This window comes from Amblyomma americanum, chromosome 5, assembly GCF_052857255.1.
Source record: "Amblyomma americanum isolate KBUSLIRL-KWMA chromosome 5, ASM5285725v1, whole genome shotgun sequence".
Classification (NCBI taxonomy): domain Eukaryota; kingdom Metazoa; phylum Arthropoda; class Arachnida; order Ixodida; family Ixodidae; genus Amblyomma; species Amblyomma americanum.
The window spans coordinates 169815584-169838816 of record NC_135501.1 but is presented as its reverse complement, the minus strand read 5'-3'; the positions used below and the strand labels follow the sequence as shown (position 1 = coordinate 169838816).

The window sequence follows — 23233 nt, the reverse complement described above, 5'->3', positions numbered from 1 at the left end:
ACTGCATTTGTGAATGTTTGGTCACAGCACATTTTCACGTGAACGCAAACTGCGAATGTATAAATGGCTGATGCTAACCGCGCAGAGGACATTACCCTTTGAGACAATGCTAAAGGTGTTTCTAAGAGATGGGCACTTTCTTGAATTCTCACACCCGTCATTCCTTCTCTATTTTGAGGACATTTTAAAGGAAAATGTAGAATCGCTCATGAAATGTTTCTGTATTAAGCGCGTTGGACAGTAGTGATCGAAAGATGGAATGGAATTTTCTCACACGATTCCTTTAAGGGACAGCGTGTTCGTTTGATGTAGAACAGTTTGCGGGCACCCTTACTTTTTAATGACAGTTTTTCATTGCTTTACTTGTTGTATTAAATATTCCTTATTTCTGTTTACAATATAGGTCACCGTCAGCGTACGGTATACGTAAGGAGCTTTTGAAGGCTTCTAAAATCAACACAGGAAGGCGTTGCATTGTCCGCACCCAATATATATTTCTTTTCAATTCCCGAAACACCGATGTAGCTGGAGGACTGTCGCCATAGTTGCGGCCACATGCTGCAGAGTTCTCCTCGGCATGAAGTGCAAAGAGAACTTGAAACTGTTATAGGCTTAGTCGAAAGGCAGTGTATTGATTTTCTGCAGACAATACGAAATTGGGATTGTAATATACTTTCGTATATGGATAGTCTATAGACTGTCTATAGACAAAAGGAAATGACGGTGGTTATAGACTTTACTCTATAGATAGTCTAAAACTGTCTGTAGACATAAGGAAAAGTCTAAAGAAAGGTTACAGGGTCTATAAGAAGTCTATAGAGAGTCGATAGACCATTTTTAAAAGTGTTGATAGACATAATAGTAAACTACTTGAAGGTAACTGTTACCATTTAGATATTGTCTTTCATAGAACTACCACTAGAATGAAGCGCAAGTGAAGGAATGGTATTTTGGTCAGTTTCTGAACTTTGATTACATATAAAGTGCTCCGGGTTCTCCTTGAGCTCACGACGCCTGCCCTCATAGCCATGCCCCCATATGTACGCTTCGTTTCCCGTTGGATAATTTAGTAGATGGGCAATTTTATAGTGAGGACAAATCTTTTGTTTCAATGAGGAGGCCATGAGGTCTATTTTCTAAGATATTTCTAGCAATCAGATATTATTATTTCTAGTCTGATCAACATCTACGAAGGTACCCAAACAGCAGCCGAAATTTTCTGTGTGCTACAGTGAGATGTAACAACGTATGCAAAGCCGTGTTAATCTCAATATCGATGAAACTCACCCAGCAAGCATACCGGGTGCTAGCCAAAACAATTGAGCAACTGTAAGGTAGAGCAGCCTTACTATGCCCAGAATATATTACAAAGCGCACACTTACTGCGGGAAATTTAGCCTCTTGAGCACCTCACGCACTCTGCTTCAGCATTGTGCGGAAAAAATCGCCGCATTTTCTCGCGCTGCAGATTCTTATAGGTTTACATTCTCCTTTCTCACACTTGGATGGAACCATCTAGTGAGTGGCTTCAAACTCCTCATTGGCAGTAACCACTTAAATATGTTAACTGAAATGTTCCATACTCAATTTAGGCAATGACATTTCGAATTAAGTTCATTATTATAGTAAATGTTTTTCGTTAACGCCGGTAGTTTATTCCTTAAATCTTATTTTTGTATTCGGAAATATTTTAAAGAGATTTGGTATGCGTTTGCTTAGACACCAGGTATGGTGCAAGTTTTTTTTGAACGTGCAGTGCTCTGCGGTAACAGACTCCATAGACAAAGGCTCCAGAATATGAACGGTACGACGAAACAGCACTGACGGACGGGACGGAAGTGGAGACAGACACACGCGCCTATGCGCATGTGTCTGTTGGGTTGTTTCGTCGTACCGTTCAACATGAACCAACCCGCCCGACTCAACCTTCTCCTTGGCTCCAGAATATAACAGCATAGGGCTCATAAAATGCAGTCTTAATGCGCGACGCAAGCGCCCAGTAAAAAACTGGACCCATGGGAGTAAGGTACTGCAGTGAAGTTAGCAAAAACAAAAGGTGCAGACATAAGTAAACGAAGCCCGCTATTCTGCTCGGAAAGGATGCCTACGTGCTCTAGCACAGTTATACTCCGTTTCATACATCATTTGCAACGCTGTCAAAGCTAGCGCTCTTATTTCCGCTGCCTTCATCCGCGACCAAAAAGTAGTGCGCTCCTTGTGGCGAGCGAAACATATTAAAGGGTTTGCCTGCAGGCTTACTACGTGACACATATGTCGTGAGCTTGAATAAATGCACTGTTACTGCCGAGGACAAGCCATCGCTTTCTCGTGCCTTAGACCACTTGGCGACAGAACAAGCGCGGAGTGACACGCCTCCCTTTATTTTTCCGTACGGGCTACTTCCGTACCCTTCACAGTGTTACACCTGATGTATGAAATGGAGTACAGCGAACCATTGAGTCTCCATGAGAAACTGTGACAGTGACCACTACGTCCGCTGACCTGCAGCACATACAGTTTCATTTACGCCGTAGAGTCCCGGTTTGAAGGCGGCAGAGGACTCCGCTTGCTTCTCTTCACATCTATAAAACTAATAATTATCTCAAACAGAGGTGATTTCCCTACCGATCAATGTTTCTATGTGTAGGGAGATCCGTTGTCAAAAACTTGGGATCACTATAGAGACTGCATTGGAGACGTTGGTGGCACCTAGTCGACGCTTTTCGACACCTACTTACCCACTCCGCTAAGATCTGGCCGCCACTCTTCGATCTCCGATGCCATATCGCTCGATGTTAGCTTTTTTGTTGCTGCACTCTGGTTGGTTGTAGGCGTGATGTCATCATACGTATGGATGACGTCACACTCTTATGACGCCACATGGCCTCACCAATTAGCCCTGGTAATTAAACCAATTATCGCCAGCGTCAATTGGCGTCATTAGTTATTGGCACTAGTGTGTGCAAATAATTAACAATATTGATCATGATCATCGATAAAGGTTATTATTTACGATCATAATTGGAACATTAATAATTGCTAACCTTTATGATCACTAACTAACGATATTGCTTAATCACTGACTTTATGTACTTCACCACGCCACTCTTCAGATCACGAAATGTGAAATCACCAGCTGCTGACGTCACATCCAGTGACAAATTTTGTAGACACTTCTGGTGCCGACTTAGCCTAGTAATGCTTTCGCATTAAAAACATGCGCCGTACTGATCTGGTTCTGATCTGCGCTGTGACCACTGCGATGGTAAATGCGTATGCATACAACTGAGAACATCCTTTGAAAATAATAGCTAACGAAACAGTTGCAAATAATACTGCAGCAAGGCGAGCAGAAAACGCATGCAAAAATTAGAAATAGCAAAATTCGAAACAGAAAAGAAGGACACCGTAATGTGGCCTGCCAAACAACATACTTCTACAGCCTATATACTGGTTGCACAGGCGACAACTAATGTCGCTGGCATTTGTTTCGTTAGCGCATTCGAGCATTCCTTTTGCGACCGCTTCACGTGACCCTCTTTGCTCAGTTCGATGAGATAAGAAAGTCGGTTCACAATTCTTGAGCTGCACAAGCACCATGACATGCTCGAGACGACACATAAAGCAGGTAGCCCGTCAGACTTTCACTTCACTGGGCTGAAGTGTTGCTAAATGAAGGATAAAAGAGTATGAAGAGTTTAAAAAGCGTTAAAAACAGAAAACGGTATCGAGGAGCAGCATCTGAAAGTAGATGGTGAGAGATTATAGTGAGGTGACGCCGTCCAAAAGGCGATAGGCGCTGCTCTCCGGAGCCCGAATGTTTCGTTTGGTTTATAGTTCCTGTGGTTTAACTTCTCAAAGCAACAAAGCCTATGAGGAACGCCGTAGTGAAGGGCTCCGGATAATTTCGCCCATCTGGCGTTGTTTAGCATGCACCGACAAAGCACAGTATATGGGCCTGTAGCATTTCGGCTCCATCGAAATGCGACTGCCGCAGCCTGCAACGTCTTCAGGTCAGCAGCCAAGCAAAATTAAGACTGCTGCTTGTCTGAAAAATATCTCCATGGGTCAAAAAGCAACAACGACCATTACCCGTCTATTAATAGGAAAGGGAACTCTGTATATGGCATAGCGGGCTCGAATCTTAATACAAACGGGAATAGGCAGCACTTGAACATATTTCACGTTTAGTTTAAGCCACGTTACCGCAAAGCCAAGTCTATTCTTCTCACTTTATCTTATTCTTCTACACTTTATTCATCACATTCAGTATAGCCGGCGGCTTTATAGTTCTTTTGCTATGCATCACTGGCCGCATACCCTCAGCCTAGCGGCCGATACTCGTCTATCGCTTCTTTGGCCACGTTCAGCAGCCTGTGCTCTTACCTCGAAATTGCACGCAGGATTTCAGAGCATTGGTTTTCCAACGATTGTTGTCTTTTTTTTATCTTCCTTGTAAAGATCTCATTTGTTTGACCCCTCATTTCAATGCTTTTCAATTAGCTATGAAATAGAGTTCTGGAAAGTAAAATCGGTTATTATAAAGGTCACGTGCCAGTGTGCATAATATTTTTGTGGAAAAAATGCCGCTTTATCAGTACTGGCTTTCTGGAGCCAACCTATATGTTTGAAGGCTTTCGAAAGGAGAACGCCTTAGGTTTGCAATTAATTCTGACAGCAAATATAAATACTAAGGTTCAATAGTCCCCAGAAAACATGGAAGAATAAATGCGTACTTATTCGGAAGAAATGCTCTCAAAATCTTTAGCTCGTGAGAGTGCACAGGCTTCTTTTGAGCGTTGGAAGATAAACACATGCTGCGTTTCATCGCTTCGAAATTAAAAACTTGGGGAGCACTGCAGTCTGCTACAATAGAACATTGAAAAACACGAAATCCTTTCTGTCTGAACGTCAGCAACTTAGTTTTTGCAAGTCACTGTTTTCACGTGACAATTAACACGTGACCCTTGGATGACGTCGGAAGCTTTTTTTTTTGCAAGTCAGCGCTATATAACGTCTGTACACATCCACAACACACTTTACCGTTGTACACACCACAACGAGTTAAATTTGTTCCCCCTAAAACGCACGAAAGGAGCACCCATCGTGGCATATGCACTGAGTACCGACGTAACAAACAGAGGACCTCAGTTCGAACCCTAATGCCGGCGAGGTTCTTTCGAATCAGGTCGTGTGAGAAGTACCACTTCCTCGGGACACATTTTGCGGACAATATCCGTTTATGGGTGCTCCTTCGCATGTGGCATATAATGCTTTCGCATTGATAATAATATAACATTAATTGATTTTTGGGGAAAGAAATTGCGCAGTATCTGTCTCATATATCGTTGGACACCTGAACCGCGCCGTAAGTGAAGAGATAAAGGAGGGAGTGAAAGAAAAGAAGAAAAAGGTGCCGTAGTGGTGGGCTCCGGAATAATTTCGACCACCTGGGGATCTTTAACGTGCACTGACATCGCACAGCACACGGGCGCCTTAGCGTTTTTCCTCCATGAAAACGCAGCCGCCGCGGTCGGGTTCGAACCCGGGAACTCCGGATCTTCAATAAAACTTTATTTGCAAGTTTTTAGCTACCTGTGCCCTTGTAAGTTATCATCATCAGTAGCGCTGCCACGGTAGCTCAGTGGTTATGGAGCTCGGCTGTTGACCGCAAAGATCTGGGTTCGATCCCGGCCGTCGCGTTGCATTTTGATGGAGGCGAAATGCTAGAGGCCAGTGTTCCGAGACCTTTGCTACAGTGTCCCTGATAGCCTGAATTGCTTTGGAACCTTTAACCCTCCTAAACCCATTAGCAACGCAAATTTTTGCAAGTATCAGCAAAACAAAGATCGGAGACGTCAGTTAGGAATTTGAAACAGGCCAGCTCTCTGACAATATTCTGTCACTGTGGAATGAAACGCGAACAAGAGAATTCAAAGAGAAGCGGCAAAAACTGGAAGCTACTCGACTAAGGAATCCTAGGGCCGGAATGGCAGCTCTTATGAAGCACTTCTAGGCTAGGCCTATAATTCCTTTACATTTGCTTCTGCCTCAACTCACGCTGATGATACGCTATGATTTGTGCTGCTTCAATCGGATTTGCTATAACAGTCAACTAACAACACCGGCAAAAGATAGCCAGGTAAAGCTCTGACAAACAATTGCTATATATATTAAGACGCAATTATTTAATGGCTCATGCTCGCGTGCGTCTGTCCGTCCGTTATGCTCTTGAACTCGATAAGAAAAAAAAAAACATTTGTGCGCGGTGGGATTAGAACCACCACCATTCCGTTTCGCAGCCGAGCTTGCTAACGACTACGCTACTTCCTACCAAAGAATTCACAGTCCTCCTTGTCTAAGACACTGCAGAGTGTTTGCCGAAAGGCGTCGAATCAGACTGATGCCTCCCAAACGCCCTCCAGTGTCTCCAGCATTTAAGGTTCACAAACAATACTTAATTAACATCTTAACCACACATCAGTGACACCAGCAGCATTACCGCGCTAAAGGCTTTCGCCTCAACGCACTTTGGGTCAACAAAGTACCCACCTTAATTTTTTGCTTCATGTTTCTATAGCCCCTGGACGCAGCATTTTTTCCGTGAGTTGGCGACATGCGCTTAAAAGTGAAGAAGCGGAAAGGTGGTGAAAGGTTGAAGAGATCCTTTTATTGTTGCACAAAATCTGCAGTAGCATTTACATTATTTTAAGGTATGTGTTTATCGAGGGCTTTTAGCCAAAGCTTGAGCATGGGTAGCAAAGCTGCGCTATTTCGCCTCTTTTATTGCTGATAATAGCAACTGCACGCGCGCTGTCACATAACTGAACACTTCCTCGTCGTTTCCTCGTCGTTAGTAGTAGTGAGTGTCACAGTATGAAACTTCGTCTAGGTGTCCTGTGTTTTGATGCACCAGTAGCAGAAGTGTTCGGGCACAAAATAACTTATAAGAGGCTCTTGATAATGAGCATTGAATGTACCTATAAATATTGAAAAGGCTCATGACAGCATTTTTCTAAGTGTCGCGCATACAAATTAAATTCCCGCTGCCTGTGACCAATAGCTCGAGCATATTCCTTGTATGCCAGCGCTGCAGCGCTCACTCTCCTGAGCTGTGGGCTCCTTCCTACTACACCTCCTCCACCGGCCCCCCTCAACACCCCTAACTTTTTAAATGAGTACATGAAGTGGTTGGGCTTCCCGCTCGACACCTATGCTGTAAATGGTTTTAATATAGTTCTTTTACTGCACATGTGATGCCAAAATTTTTAAATATGATCCGCCGTTGCTAAAGTAATCGTTTTGCCACAGAAATAAACTTACCATTATGAATACATATTGCACTGAAAGTTATTCTCATGAAGCATGAATCTGGTTTCGTTAATGCTGGACTCGTTCGAGGCTGGCATTGGATGAAAATCATGATTGCGACCGAGTTCAGTTGGCATTAGAAAATATGAAAGCTCGAGGGCACATCGAACTGAGAGCGGCGCGCTTTCGCATCTCTGAAAATTTGAATTTAAAAAATCTCGTGAGCTCAGAGAGCCCTAAACAGCAACAACCGCATAAGGAAGGGTCACATAACATGAAAACATGCAGCTGCTGCATAATTTAATTTCTTCGTTTTGTGTAGTGCCCTTTTTGAGTGCTTTCACTTTTATTTCTGGTGGGATCTATCCCGCGCGCGTCTTCTTTGATCTCCTTTTAAGCTACATAAAATATTTTCGGCGAAAAGAGAATTATATATTATAAAATCGCCACCTCGAAATTCCTCTCCAGGAATATAGGTTATCCTAGGTAGCCACGTAGCAGTGGTATTCTCCGTGATATCAGATTTATCAAAGCTACACGAAGGCTCCCCGGGAATGACTCGAATGAAATTAATGAGCAGCAGCGATGTGAGCTGGCCGAGGTTATCTCAGGAGCTAGAATGAGTAGGAAAAGAGTGTGCCATGCGCCAACGGTCTCAAAACGTGGTATCGAGTGCACCCTTGCTATCCTGGGGCTTGGCCAGGGGTAGGCGAAAAATAGTGCATCTTGAATTTTAATGTCATGATTACCAGTTTTTTTTTTGTGCCTATGGACGCGCATTTAAAGCGGGTGTAAGTATCTTTAATCAGCGTAAAGACCAGTGAGAAACGGTTCAACAACTCATGAAGCGCATACATCCTGCGGATTAGCGGAAAAGCTGGCAGCAGACAATCGTTTCGAGTTGTATTCTGTCCATTTTAAGAACATTTTGAGCAGGTATTTCGTAAGAAACACAAAATCGCCTACTTTTTTCCCGCTTCGAACGGCTGTGCGGTGTCCTTCGTGCACAGAGCCAACACATATCTGCTTAAGCCGATAGTCGGTGTTCACCAGTAAATAAGTCAAAGGAGCACCGAATTTATTACATTCGGTTTTGTAAGAGGAATACGGTTACTGGGATCATCGATGAATAATGAGCGCAGCGGTATCGGTCGTGGACGCTCTGAAACGCGACTGAGTCTTCTCCACCGGCACATAGAACAAAGAATGAAAAGCAAATTGCAACGTATAAATCAGTCGGAAAGCCAGAACTGTGGATACTGAGCCAAATTCGTAAAGTGTGTCCAGGCGCACGAAGGGGGCTTCGTGCCTGATGTTTAAAAATGTGTAGTAAACCCAATCGGTAGGGGGCGAACACCGGCATGTCCCTGGTTCAAAAGGAGAGTGTGAAAACGCTATCTTCGTGCTGATCACCTCTGAGGATTCACATTTCTGAAGAGTTCGACGCCAGACCACCTGAGAAACGTATGAACTTAAATGTAGACTCTATAAGGCACCGCCATTAGTTGTAGGCTACGCATCCTGGGCGAGGCAGGGGCTAAATCACAGGAAAGCATTACATGCAAACCCGGATTCCTGCCTCCCGACCTTGCTCCATAGGGCTTTGATGGTCAACCTCAACCTGGTTTAAACCGCTTTCTGTTGATAACATGATTTATTTTTGGGTGGGAATGATTTGAATTTATTTACATTGCTCATCTGCATACCAGTGGCCATGATCAATCTTTCGTGCAGCACTAGCTACATGTGAGGAGTTGGGGAGGTTAATGCTGATCACGTTCCAGCTGTGCCAGTTCGCGTCCGGGTTGACTTGACCACCAACATTTGCTCGTTTCTCCACCACGCAGGTGACGGCAACGAACATTCATGACTCAAGGTAAGAAACAAGGAAAAACGGTGATTGTCCTTTAAAGTCCTCGACAAGCAGCTGCACTGGCTAGTAGAGTAGGCTGATCATTGATGGTCTTGCCGTACCATTATTCCGAATAACTTCCAAAGCGTCGTCGTGAACATGCCCTTGAAATCATCTCTCATTGGCGGAAATAAAGTGAAGCATGTTTCCATGAAGAAAACGGGAAGCGTTGACGTCAAATCGATCCTGCTTAACCGTCAATGAGAGACTCATTGACAACAACGGGAGCAATATGTCCACGCCAACAAAGCAGCCAGCCTCAGATGTGAAGCAGTTCACCATGGCAGTACTCCGGAGTTGTTAAGACAGTTCAGAAATAGTCGGTTCGGTTTACCTCCTTCGGTTCGTGACACATTGTGTCTTTGCAGCGGACTTGTGCAGCTCTCCGAACACGCCGCTCAGTTCATTCCACTAAACTTCAACTTAAAGCACAGATAGTCGAACCACTCTAGAGGAAATTCTGCGTTTCGTACTCAATTTAACGCCAACGTGACCGGTTTCACGTGTTTCAACTGCGACCTGCACTTTCAAAGATGCTGCGAATTTCAGTTGTAGCTGAACTCTCAGTCGCCTTAATTATTAGAAAACATGATGTTATGGCAAGGTTCAACACCGATATTTATCTATATTTATCAGCACCTACGCTGGCCGTGTGGTATATTTTCTGGGTTGGGTTGAGTATACGCATGCGTTCTTCCTCGCAATCGATCGTTCAGCGCACTCGAAGTATATGTAAATAAATTAGGTCAATAAAAATTCCACCACGCCGTTCTCTTTCATAAAGTTTCTACTGAATGATTGAGGAAAGGAGGGAACATTTGAAACATTTATTATATCCAAGTTGCCGAAATAAAACTCTTTAACTCACACGAATGAAAGCAAAAACTCCATCTAGTAGTTCAATTACTGAAGCGATCGAAAGGCTTCTCTCGCTACCAACTGTAAGATCAGCCCATATTGCTCCTGAGGCTGTTATCTGCCGCAAGCGGTGCTTAAATCAGTCTTTTTCGTTTCCACACACAAGTCACACCCCCCTTGAGTCCATAAAGCAGGTTTGAGATAATTTTCAGGATTCTTTTTATTGACAAAAAGACTTAAAGAAATGCATATTTGAGTAAAGTGATACAAATAAGGAGCTTTACAAAGCGATACTGGCAATGTATCGCGCAATTAGAAGATGACTAATACAAATAAAAAGCACCGGCAAAAATGCAACGTTTTAATTACATTACACACCATGAACTGCACACGTTTGACATAGCAGGGATAACTAATTGAAATAAATAAAAACAACACAACAACGTAGTTACACGCTTTCTAACAACCATGCCTTAATGCTATCAATGAAAAGCCCGAAGGACGAGCTGTTTTAATGCATGCATTAGGCTTAACTTTTGAAACCAGGAAAAGTCATTATAGTAAAATTTTGTACGCTAGTGTTTCTGAGGAAAGATCAGGGAATTAAAATAGTTGTAATGTCTTCAGCACGATCACTGAAGCGGAGGAAATGTAATTTTAACTTAGGAGACCTCAAAAAAAGAATAATTTTGGAATATTGGTGTAAGAAAGCAAGAAATGTAGAGAATGCGAAAAATGTAGCTGCTTGAATGGCAGTTCTCTGTTAATGGCGGATGCTTGAGGTATGAGTAGCAGTTTAAAGTATTCCGATAATTTCCTGTTGGTTTTTTTCTCTCTCGTCCACTCTTGAACCTAATGAGTGGACTCGGGGAGGACCGTTTCGGTGGTTCGGCAGGTTGCTTGCCTCTCTGAAAAATGTTCGTGGCAGTATTGAGCTCTCTCTCTTATCAAATTCAACGCCCTCCTATTTTGGAAGGCAGAGATTGACATCTCAAATGCACCAGAAACACGGCGCAGTATGGAGGGCAGTATCAGCATGACTTTTGCAAACCATATAATTTAGGGCACCTGTGAAAAATTTAAAAACGCATTCTTTTCAGGGGAAAATATATCTTCGACGGAGGCTTAATTAGCCTCGTGAGCAAAAATCCGAGGATCGGATAATCACGTTAACTTAAGAGCAGTGTGAACACTGAAGCGCTGGCGGACGGCGGACGAAAGGAGGACGAGACCCACAGTTTCGTCCTACCTTCGTCCGTCGTCTGCCAGCGCTTCAGTGTTCACAATGTCAAGCCAACTCGCCCAGCAACACACCCTACTCAAGAGCAGTACACAAAAACGTAAGTGCGATCCTTTTTGCACAGCATGTTTGGCGCCGCGTTGCAATAAACATTAGTACACAACTATAGCTCACCTCACAGTTTGGAAAACGAGGTTAACTTTTGCGCCATTAGTAAACCAATCGAAATTCTAAGATATGCAACGACGATTCCTAACGACAGCGTACACTCTCTCCTTTATCCCTTCCTTTACGGTGTGGTTCAGTTGTCCGCCGATATATGAGACAGATACTGCACCGTCTCCTTTCCCCAAAAGCCAATTATTTTTATTATTATGTAGAACCCAGTTATCCTCAGAATCGTATTTAGTATAGTGTCTGTGTTGCTTTTGTCATGAAATCTGGCGTCATGGCACATAAGCTCCTCAACTCAGCCTTTGCCGTGTTACGAGCCCAAAAGATGGCGGGCTTCGGGCACGCCAATTCACGCAACTCATTGTGTCGTCCTTTCTCGGGCTATACACTCGGGGCGCCTTCTCACTGCAGACGCTCTGTAATAGTTACAGGAAAACGCGCCTCTCCTCGCACGCAGGACCCCCCACTGAGGGTTGGCAACTGCTGCTGCCGTCGACTTCAGGAATTTTTGTTTCTCATAGCAAGGCGCTTGGCAATGCGGTCAGCGCGGTGTTCATCAAAACGTCTCCAAAGCACAGTGCTCCGTAGGCAGTGGATGTGAGCACCTGACTCGTGAAGGAGCCTTAGAAATCCAAAAGCCTAGAACCCTGTGATGTTTGCTGAGGGTCGCAGACACCAAATCAAGACCAATTTTTATTATTTACTGAGTCCGCAGCCTGTGCCTTCAACCCCCCAGGCAGATTCACGTTCAAAAGTGTACTGAGTGCAGGGTATAGTCTAATGGAGCATTTATTCAGATAACTAAGCATCATTCGCTGCAAACGTGATGACGGTAACCTGTATTAAACGCGATATAACTAAACAGGAAAAGTTCTTACCCAAATAGCTCTCTGAGTGGCTTAGACCTGCCAACAAGCAAGCGGAAGCAGCTAATAGACGGAAAGAATTAGGTGGAGTACACATTTCAACATTTACTTTTATCACGGTTTCGACATGAAGCCTACGGTTGATATAACGGAAAGAGAAAATTTATATGCGCCGATGTGGGTCTAATGTAGGTATGGCCAATATTAGCAGGGCGTTCTGTAGATATCACTGCACGGGGAGAGCACAGAACAAATTCGTACTTAGACACAATCTCAACAACAATAACAGATTTGACTTACCTAGTCCTACGCTCCATCAGCCGGACCATGCGCCGATTTTTTGTGTACGACTTCGCCTAGTTCTTTTGGGTACCTGCTCAATGCACACGCCAGCTGTGAACAGATAACAGAGATCACTATGAACCATCATCATCATCAGCCTGACTACACTCATTGCAGGGCAAAGGCCTCTCCTATGTCTCTCCAATTAACCCTGTTCTTTGCCAGCTCCATACACCCTTTGCCTGCAAACTTCTTAATCTCATCCGCCCACCTAACCTTCTGCCGCCCCCTGCTACGCTTGCCTTCTCTTGGAATCCACTCTGTTACCCTTTAGGACCAGCGGTTATCTTGCCTTCACATCACATGCCCTAGAAAAGTCCATTCTTCCTCTTGATTTCGATTAGGATGTCATTAACCCGTGTTTGTTCCCTCCCACTCTGCCCGCTTCCGATCTCTTAACATTACACCTACCATTTTTCTTTCCACGGCTGGCTGCGTTGTCCTTAACTTAAGCTGAACCATTTTCGCTAGCCTCCCTGTCTCTGCCCTGTAGGTGAATACCGGTAAGATACAGATGTTTTAAGCTTTTGTCTTGAGGGATATTGGTAAACCGCTATTCATGATCTGAAAGAACATGCCATATGCGCTCCACCCCATTCTTATCCTTCTAGTTGTTTCCCTCTCATGATCCCGTTCAGCTATCACTACCTTTCCTAAGTAGACGTATTCCTTTACCACTTACAGCACCTCGCTTCAAAGTATGTTCTGGTATTTCCTTGCTAGACTGTTTAAAAATGACTTTGGTTTTCTGCATGATAATTTTTCAGCCACCGTTCTCCTCTGCCTGTCTAAATCATCGATCACGCTTTGTAATTCATCTCCTGAGTGACTCAGCAAGGCAATGTCATCAGCAAATCGCAGATTATTCAGGCATTCTCTATTAACTGTTACCGCTGACTCTTCCCAATTCAGGCCTCGGAATACCTCCTGTAAACAGGCAGCGAATAGCATTGGCGAGATCGTGTCTATTTGCCTGACGCCCTTCCTTATCGACATTTGACTGCTGGGTTTATGGGCGACTATGATAGCTGTGCAATTGCTATATATATCTACCAGAATTTTGACATAAGGCCCATCTACACCCTGATTACGGAATGCCTGTATGACTGCTGAGGTTTCCACAGAGTCAAATGTTTTCTCGTAGTCAATGAAGGCTATATATAGAGGTTGGTTATATTCTGCACATTTCTCTAGCATCGGATTGATTGTGGGAATATGATCTGCGATGGAATATCCATTACGATAGCGTGCCTGGTCATTTGATTGATTAGAGTGCAAGGTTGCCCTGACTCTATTAGCTATTACCTTAATAAATACCTTGCAGGCAACGGACAGTAAGCTGATCAGCCTGCACTTTTTCAAGTCCTTGGCGTCTTCTTGCTTATGCATTAAGATAATGTTTGCGTTCTTCCAAGCTTGTGGTACGGTAGAGGTCATAAGGCATTGGTTTTAGAGGGCAACTAGTTTTTTCAGCACAATTTCCTCTCCATACTTCAATAGATATGCTGTCACCTGATCCTCACCAGTTACATTTTCCCATTGCATTGCTCCTAGGGCTTTCTTTACTTCCTCTGCCGTTACTGGCGTGACGACGCATTGCTCAGCGCTACTGCCGCATTAACGCTCTTATTACATTGGCTATTGTATAGATTTCTGGAGAACTCTGGGGCTACTTTACATATCTTATCTATATTGCTAATGACATTGCCCTGCTTGTCTCTTAACGCATACATCTGGTTGTAACCTGTGCTTATAGTTTCCGCTTCACCGCTTTCAGGCTGCCTCTGTTCTTTAGAGCATGCTCGATTCTCCCCATGTTGAACTTCTTTATGTCGTCTCCGCCCCCCCCCCTTTCGCTTATTTATTAACTTCGATAGCTCTGCTAGTTATATCATGTCTGTAAGATCAGACGCCCTCATGCTTTGGCGTTTCTTAATCAAATTTTTCGTCTCCTGAGATAGCTTGCCGGTATCCTGTCCAACCGTCCTACCGCCTACTTCTACTGCACACTCCGTAATGATAGCTGTAAGATTATCGTTCATCTTATGAACATTAAGACCGTTTTCCTCAGTTAAGGCTGAATATCTGTTCTGTAGCGATATCCTGAATTCATCTATTTTCCCTCTTACCGCTAACTCGTTAATGGACTTCCTCTTCACTATCTTCTTCCGTTCCCTCTTCAAGTCTAAGCTAAGTCTAGACCTTACCATTCTGTGGTCGCTACAACGCACCTTTCCGAGGACGGCCGCATCCTGAATGACGCCAGGTTTAGAGCATAGTATGAAGTCGATTTCATTTCTAATCTCACCACTGGGGCTCTTCCAGAACCACTTCCTGTCCACTCGCTTGCAGAAGAAGGTATTCATGATCCATAAATTATTTCTATCTGTGAAGTCTACTAATAACTCTCCCCTTCCATTTCTGGAACCTATCCCATAGTCCCCTACCGTCTGGTCACCAGCCTGCTTCTTGCCCATCTTCGCATTGAAGTCACCCATCAGTACAGTGTAGTGTGACTGCTTTATTCATTGCCGATCCCATCCCTTCATAGAAGCTTTCAACGTTTGGGTCGTCATGGCTGGATACATGTAGGCGCGTAGGCCTGCACCACCTTCAGCTTGCACCTCCTACTGAGCATAATTACGATACCTGCTACCCTCTCGTTAATTCTATAGAACTGCTCTACGTTAGCAGATATATACCGATTAATGATAAATCCCACACCTAGTTTTGGTCTATCCGCTAATCCGCGATAGCACAGTATGGGCCCATTTTTTAGTACTTTATACGCCTCACCTGTCCGCCTAACTTCTACGAATATCAAAAATGTACAGCAATGTTCAGGTTTATATTCAAACTAAATAGTAATTAAATCTATTACAGATACCTAGTTTTATATCCATGCTCAGGACAAAAAAATGAAAAGCGAAATACACTGTCTTCTTCAAATGCAGCCACCTTTACTGAGAGGGGGCGCCGCGAAATGACGAAGACTGACAAAATATAAGACCAGAAAACTGGTGCCCACTCCTGTTTCTCTTCTCAGCAGCCACGGACTTTTTGTTTTTTGCTTAAAATAAATCTGTTCGCCCTCATTCTCCTGTGTTTTGGGCTCTTTTGCGTTTGTCGTCGTGTTTTCACGTTGTCTCCTCTACTGGTCAGCAGAATATCTCATTCGGAATAGAGAAATAGCAGTGTTAAATTTCTGGCTCCTTTCAGTGTTTTACAGCTCTTAGCAATATAACTGAAAAATTAGTGAAGAAGCGACTTGTCTCTGTTTGAGGTGTAAAAAGTAAGAAGCAGTACATCTCCACTTGTCCGCGACTGACAAACCAAATCACTATTCCACACCGCCATCGCTAGTGTAACAAAGTTGAAGCTGACTATAATGCACCATGCTCTGGACACAGTGCTATACGACACCGAGATGAGAACAAAAGTACATTTATAGGCCACAAAAAGAAGAACGCTGTCTATCAAGCAAAGACACCAAATTCTTCGGACAGTCTACCTTGCAGTCGAAGAAATCCGATTCAACAGCCCAGTTTGCGGTCGAACGTTCGATCGTGCCTAGGCTGTGCAACGCTACGATGCCGGACGAACCGAGCTTGTCAGATGCGTTACTACAAGGTTACACCCTGCTGCCGATGAGCGAAGTCGCGGTGGCACTCCGAGCGCTTTCAGCCGCCAGAGCCCAAGAACAACGTACACTTTTAAAACCTCTGGGGCCTTAAGATGCTCACACGATCCTTGGCGCTTGTTTAAGCGATGCTTGGACTTTTCTTTACAAGCTAGGCTATTTAAATATTTAGTCAAGGAGGAGCACGGCCACTGCAAGAGGGTAATGAGGAAGAACCTGATTTCATCGTAAGGGGGCCGCTAGTTTGAATCCTTCGCTAACGCTCGACAAGTCGGACCAAGCTTATGACGTAAAAAGCAGACACAGAAGTGCTCAAATTCTAAATGACATTTTTCGAAAAATGGCAACATTGACGTTCATAGTGTTGAATCAAAACTATTCCGAAGAAGTACAATTTATAGTTTATGGGAGTTTAGCGTTCCAAAGAGAATCATGATATGAGGGGAGCCGTAGTGAAGGGCTCAGAAAATTCGACCACCTGGGATTCTTTAACGTGCACTGATATTGCACAGCACACGGGCCTCTAGAATTTCGCCTCCATCAAATTTCGACTGCCCCGGATAGGATCGAGCCCGCATCTTCCAGGTAAGCAGCTCAGCGACATAGCCACTGAGCCACAGCGAGGACACTCCGAAGAATTGCATTACCTTAGTTATGCCATCAGAAAATACAAATCCCGCTTTGGTAAAAGGAGTTGCACGGAGCGTCTCTTCAACTTCATCGTTTAAAGGCACTTCCGTGTGATAGCACTCTCAGCTTACTAACAGCCGGCCGACTGTTTTCCGACTGTTATAAGCCGCCCATCTACCTGAAGGGTGCGCAATGTATACCGACGCACAGCACGCTGTACAGCGGGAGTGAACACTGTGGGCAGTCCCTGCCAGCGTCATCTTAGCTCTTGCGCGATATATACCGCTTATAAGTGCATCTGTCTGGCTTTGTAACTTCAAACAATTTGCAGTGCGATTTCTTCAATTCCACTCTTCCCGCAATCAATATAGGCCACCTCTAGACTGACTCCTAAGCTGCCCTGAAACAGTTTTTCGCTGATCGTCGCACATAGCTAATTGCACAACCAATTTGTTAGCCCTGTACAAGGTGCAAAAGACTTGCGCTTGTAGAGCGGATTTACGGCAGTGCTCGAAATTCGAATCATAGTGACACATATAGACCTATCAAACAACCCGTCTCCGTCTGCCTCTTCCGTCTGATGCGATCCTGCCCTATGTATCCCAATCATTACTGCTGCGCCAGAGTACCCGCCCTCTAATTCTTTATTGTTCGCAACCTTGCTCCTGTAGTCTTACTTGGCATTAGTAGGTATCCGTGTACCGGATTCAGACAGGACCAGCTGTGACCCCTTTTGCACGTCATTGGCAGCGAGACTATCACGGCAATTCCTAGAACCTGTGCTACTTGCGGCACGTAGTGTGGACGTGTCCAGCCGCAGCTTGTGTGACAAAACACTTCCTGAGAGAGATGGTCCTTTGATGGAACCACAAATTTAACAAAAGTGGACCATAGACAATGGCTACACGGACAACCATTGCGACGCTGTGAGCAAAACTAGTCTCGACATTAAACGTTCTCCTACATTCCCTCCCTTTCCTCCAACCCCCCCCCGTCTTCCCCCTTCCTCAACTTATCCATTATGGGAGTCTCTCGAATAAAAACACAAAATAAAGAGAAGGAAAAACATTTTGAAAGGGCGATTGTTGAGGCTCTTACTGTATCCAGGGAAGGCCCCCAGAGGAGCAGGAGCTCTCTGGCCTCTGCTGCTTGGTTGGCCGGTTTATCAGCTCTCGCTAGACAGCTGCGTTAGCGGCTAGCACTGGAACCTCCCAGCAAGAGCGGAGGAGGGGAAATGGGATCACGTTGTGCAGTTGCGAACAGGCCCATAGGTTGCGAGATAGGTCACCTTTGAGGGCTTCACATTTGGAGCAGTGGGAATAGCTTAAAGCGGGATACATTCGGCGTACCACACTGGTACCATGGACGATTTCGTCTCAAGCTGTCTCCAGATGGCTTCTCAGAGCACAGCACACGCCCTTGTTTGGAAAACCGACTTTCATTGCGGGTTGTGCGAGACATGGATCCAGAGACATGGATTGGATCAGGCCGAAACGGGACATGCACCTTCATAGAAAGAGTCCATCGTTTTGTGTTCCCACATGTTGGAGCATTCGTATATTTTGGACCAATAATTAGTGGTAATTTGTATTTCTGATAGAGCTGCCTATTTCTCGCGTTAGTGCACTCAGAAGAACCACGACCGTTTTCGTCTTTTTTGGCCTAACGTATACCTAACTGCTTTTACAAGAAAGCATCCCTCGCTCACCAGGCATTTCCTTCTACGATTTCCTCAGTACTCTCACTTTAACCTAAAATGCCTGTAGACTTTCTGGCAGAGTATGATTTCTAGTTTTAAAAACCAGACATCTAAATGAAGAACCAAAAACTGTTTTGTTTTCTAAAAAAATACGAAAACCGGTTCGAATGAAGTATTGAACAGAAGCGAATATGGAAACAAGTATAGAACATCGATTGTAAATGAAATCGTTTTTTCGACTGCCTTTTTGGAAAGGAACCCATTTCCTTTGAAAGCACAGTCAAAAACAAATTCTACTATGGAGCATGCTTCTTCGGTATGGGCTGTGCTGCACAAGTTAAAACTCTTACAGATATACCAACAAACTTTTTACTCACCGTTGCAGGTTTGCATGCATTCCGTGCAGTCATTAAACCTGTGTCCGCTTTGCACGCACATTTTTTTATCAGAAAGGAAGCAGAACCTATTTTTCTGGTCATAGTACCAGCCAGGAGTATAGTAGACACAATCACTTGCTTTCACCACTTTGCACTGGTTGCTTTTGCGCTCTGAAAACAAAAGCACGACATGTACGTACAGCTCTTATTAGGTGCATTTTACTGGCTTAGCTAATATTTCACCTTACGTAAGCTAAGCGAAATAAGCCAAACTATGAGCCGGTCAGCAAAGCTCATATTCGCGCCCTTACCAACTCACCTCAACAATTTATGTAATAAAAACAGGCTTTAAAAACCTGTTCTTTATAGAAAACTTGTCTTTTACGGAAACCTGTTCTTTAAATAAGAAGTTTTATAGAATGTCATAATAACTGGCCTCCCATCACAGCACTCTGGTCTCCACAAAGCTCACTCTTTGCACTACTACGATACGGGATCGGTGGTCGTGCTGGCGCGTTCGTCGGTCTAGCGTGACAGACCGGCGCGTCATCGACGGCATCTGCATACCGACCAACCTACCGACTGCTGATCGGCGTCGCATCGGCATAGTGTGACCGGACTGTACCGAACAACTACCTTACTGTTATCGCTTTTGCTGGAGTAGTCAATCGTATATGCAGGACGGTTGCTACTTCGATCGCCCGCGAGAGTACAGGGGACAAGAGCCTTCGCTGTCCGCATTGCGGCAACAATAGCCCTTGTTGCGGCAACGTATGCCCTTGTGACGTCACGACAGCATTTCATATGGCGGTCGCTGCCCGTCGGAGGAGCTTCCTGGTATCAATGTCGATCGCATTTTTTAAATGTCACAAAACTCGAGTCGTTTAGGTTTGAAGATCCGCGGATGTTGTGTTATCAGTTGACACAGCTGAGGAGAAGAATGGGAGAAAAACTATCAAATATAGCAACCTCACATAGAGCAGTGGGTTAAGCTGAAAAAAGGCCTCCGAGTACTTGTGACGAGTAGCCAGAGTCAAAGGGTAAGGTATATAACCCATTTACTATAAAAGGCGGCTTTTGTTGCAAAGCTTAAATAGCACAAGCTGCCGCAGTCGCTCAGTGGTTATGGCGCTCGGCTGAGGACTCGAAAGACGCGGGTTCGATCTCGGCAACGGCAGTCGCATTTTGATGGAGGAGAAATGCTAGAGGCCCTTGTACTGTGCGATGTCAGTGCACATTGAAGAAACCCAGGTAGTAGAAATTTCCGGAGCCCTTTACTACGGCGTCCCTCACAGCTTGAGTCAATTTGGGTCGTTAAAACCCCATAAACCATACACCAAACCATAAAGCAGAACACGCTACCGTAGGTGTCATTAAGCAGTTTCATAATCTTACCTTCGTTTTCTTTCTCACCGAAGGTTTCATAGGAATAGGGATTGTAACCTGAAAGGAATTGAATGCCATTTAGAGCACTCTCGTTTGCTATATTAAAAAAAATGAAATCTTTATAGCGTTGAAAAACACAGCCGTATACGACCGTGGTCGAAAACTTTCCGAATTATCACCATAATCATCATAAGCCTGACTACGCCCACTTCTACGTCCTAATGAAATGAGGTCAGCAATAGAAGGAATATTTTTCTGCGACAATTATTCCCCATTGTGTGTATTAAGAAGCCCAATCCACCCATACCCACAGCCGAAGGCAACTCAATAGCTTAACGGCTGGACAAATTCGCCGATTTGGTTTGAACACTTTTATGCACAGCAAAGAATATTTGATTTTTTCTTGCCCACACGACGTTCACTGACTGCAACGTCCTTGAAATGATGACACGAAAAACTCCCCTCAAGCTGGTAATTAGTAGGAAAGGCAATACTCCACATTCTGTGTTTCAAGTTAAGGTTCACTACAGCAATAAAGGTAACAACATCGAAATTCCTGCTTAGCGTGCCAGAACAGTACATAAAATAAAAGACTGCCAAGTTTTCTTTAAAAGCAGATTGACGCCAACAGGCATAATCTCGAACGAAGGTCTCTTACGAAGCAGGTGACTTAACAATGACGCTGGTGCTTGTTTTTCGCTGTGAACTATGGAATGCTGCTGCACCATTGCTTCGTCCTCTTAAGTTGGTCCCCCGCTTCACTGAGAAGATGTCGGAGGTTGCACGCGAAGCATAGGGGAACCTGAAGGAACCGTAGGGGACCCTGAACATGGTTCGTATGAAGGCGTTTGAAGCGGATCTCTGCACCTAACTCCCATCTGCCGACAGCTCTCTTCAGCACTTTGATATTTGCGTGTGCCCTTAATTGTATTTAGTTGCCATATGTGACGAAAGCGGTCTGCATAGAAGCGATGGAAGGCAGCAGTGGAGGAGGGATGCACGCCGTAAGAAAGGAATTAGTGCAAGTTGTTTGTGCTCCCTCTAGCGTTCATTCAAACAGACTCTGTACACAGGTTCTTCGCTTCTTGACAGCGTGGACCGTAATAAAAGTTTCTATATGTTGAAAGCAACTAAGCTATAATTCTGACAGTGTGCCGTTACTGCCCACCACCTGGTTGTTGGTAAACTTACTACTTGATCTCATACGCAGCTAGGACTAGGAGAGCAAGAACCATGCTAAAAGCAGCCACCAATCTTCAAAAATTTTAAGAAACGTGTCCGCAGAGCATGTTAAACCTCTCGCAGGAACCAGAGAAAAAAATTTGTTTCCATTTCAGTACAAATAATATTTTCCTCAAATAGCAGGTTGTTTGGACATTACTCATCGGATATAAAGACTTTCGTTAGAAAATATATCAGTGTCCTCGGAACCTGACTACACGAGCCGCCTAGAATTGTAGCATGTTGAAAGGCTAGTACATATAAAAGGAGACGAGAGAAAAGGGGTTAGCACAGCGGTTACGGTTCATGCAAAAGAAAAAAAACTGGAGAACGTACCTTCTATGCAGTGTATGCAAAGCAGTAGCAGAAAGCATGCTTGAAGTCTCCTTATCATGTTCGTAGAAGTTAAAGAAAAAGTGTTGTGGTTAACTCCGAAAAATGTATGGGTGATAACGAGCAGGCACTTTTATAAGGTCTATCACTTATTTTTTTTCCAGTACTTCATGAAAGCACTCAATTTTGACTTGTGCGTTTATCGCCTTCCTTCTGCATTGCAATTGTATTGTTAATTATTTTTTTCTCAACTTAAACTTTTTCAGACCCTCTCTGAAAATATTTTAATAGTCTACATCGTGGGCTTCCACCTTAAAAAATACATTGAAATTAATAACCTCAAAGTAAATTGTTTTATTCATTATTTTTAAAGCCAAGTGTCTCAAGTTGTCAGTTCTGACAGTAACAAAAGAGCAGCGCCAATTTTCTGTGTCGTTTCAAAAGTTTATTTCAAAGAGAAAGAAAAACATAATGAAAAGTTCGCTAGGCTAAGCTAAACGTCCTCAGATGGCTTCTAGAATCAATTATTCATTTTCAGCTTACATTTCAGAGCATGAGGCACTCTCATCCCTTAGCTGAGACACAGGCAAGAAGAGAAAAGATCTTTAGTAATATTTTTGGACTTTCTTGACAAACCGTTGAATGTAGAGGCCCATCGAATATCAAAGGAAACAAAGTTTTGGCCGAATTATACTTGATGTCATAATTATTCATCAGAAGCACACATTCGCTTGTTTCCTAAATTTGCCTTCTTTGTATATATTATCTAAATGTAATTTTAACCTGGAGAGAGAAAGAGCAAAATCATTAAAGTGACCTATAATTGGAAGGCGTTGTTACTGGCCTGACTTCGCACTAATCCAAATTCTGAGGGCGCAAGAAACGTCTTCTGATCGAAATACAGTATTTAGCTATGTGTGAGTTTTAACATACATAAATAACCAAAAAACGATGCAGATATTAAATAACATAAACTGTCGAGGAAACTACAACTATTAAGGTTTGACGAGTTATATTCGAAGTTTGCACATACCTGGACAAATAGCTGTGAAGAACACGTACTTGTCAAACCACATAGTTTATTTTATGGGGGTTTAACGTCCCGAAGCGACTCAGGCTATGAGAGACGCCGTAGTGAAGAGCTCCAAGAATTTCGACCACCTGGGGTTCTTTAACGTGCACTGACATCGCACAGTACACGGGCCTATAGAATTTCGCCTCCATCGAAATTCGACCGCCGCGGC

The 23233-nt window shown here is 43.9% G+C and overlaps 1 long non-coding RNA gene across 1 annotated transcript; it reads right to left on the bottom strand.

The window, feature by feature from the left end:
* Window positions 1-12716: 12716 nt before the first annotated feature.
* Window positions 12717-20494, bottom strand: LOC144135262 (uncharacterized). Its single transcript, XR_013315421.1, has 3 exons — window positions 20445-20494; window positions 19050-19220; window positions 12717-12754 (listed from the first exon to the last, which is right to left on the bottom strand). It is a non-coding gene; the product is annotated as an uncharacterized LOC144135262 (long non-coding RNA).
* Window positions 20495-23233: the final 2739 nt, after the last annotated feature.